Genomic DNA, 794 nt, shown 5'->3' with positions numbered 1-794 from the left:
TGGACTGATTGCCTTGTCTACTTTGAAATGAATATGCAGCCTTACGCCGCTGCGTTTTTATCTGCCGAAAAAGACTTGCGACCGAGTGTGGTGTACTTCGACAGCCGCGCCCCTTTTTGGCAAACTATTCGAAAAATAATGTTCCAATCTGCTACTAAGAAAAAAAATTTTACCTCAGTGAAATGTAGTGCTCAACCGTCTATAGTTAGCACTTACCACCATTGTTGAGTTTGCTGGGGGAAAAAGGTTAGTCAAGGATTGGCTAAGCAACTGTAACGAACGATTGTAAGCTATGGCGAGTCTGCATGAGATGTGGGCCATTGAATAAGCCCCTGTTTGAGGGCACGCCTACGTGACGTGTGCTGCCCAATCATGTGCGATGTGGCTTCGTTAACGCTGTCTGCGCGGCAGCTGCAGGTTAACCACTGCGCTGGTTGTCGTGCGTGGTTGCATTGCTACGCCCGATTGCGCGGCACTGACCGATGCTGGCGCCCGCAGCAGGACGTCCCTATTGAATGAGAAGTGTGCAGGACGCTTACAGGAAGTGAAATGCGGCAAAGAGGCACGTATTGCTGAAACTGTGCCTCGGTAAATATCTGACGAAGTTCGCACTACACTACGCGACTGCGCGCCGTTTAATGACAATGTGAATTCGTGTGGGAGCTTAGATTAATTATTATATACTGCTTAGCGTGTGATCGAATCCTGGCTGCGGCGGCTGCATTTTCGATAAAGGCGAAAATGCTGTAGGCCCGTCTGCTCAGATATGGATGCACCTTAAAGAACCCCAGGTG

This window comes from Rhipicephalus microplus, chromosome 4 (assembly GCF_043290135.1).
Source record: "Rhipicephalus microplus isolate Deutch F79 chromosome 4, USDA_Rmic, whole genome shotgun sequence".
Taxonomy (NCBI): domain Eukaryota; kingdom Metazoa; phylum Arthropoda; class Arachnida; order Ixodida; family Ixodidae; genus Rhipicephalus; species Rhipicephalus microplus.
Note: the sequence above shows the minus strand (reverse complement) of the source record.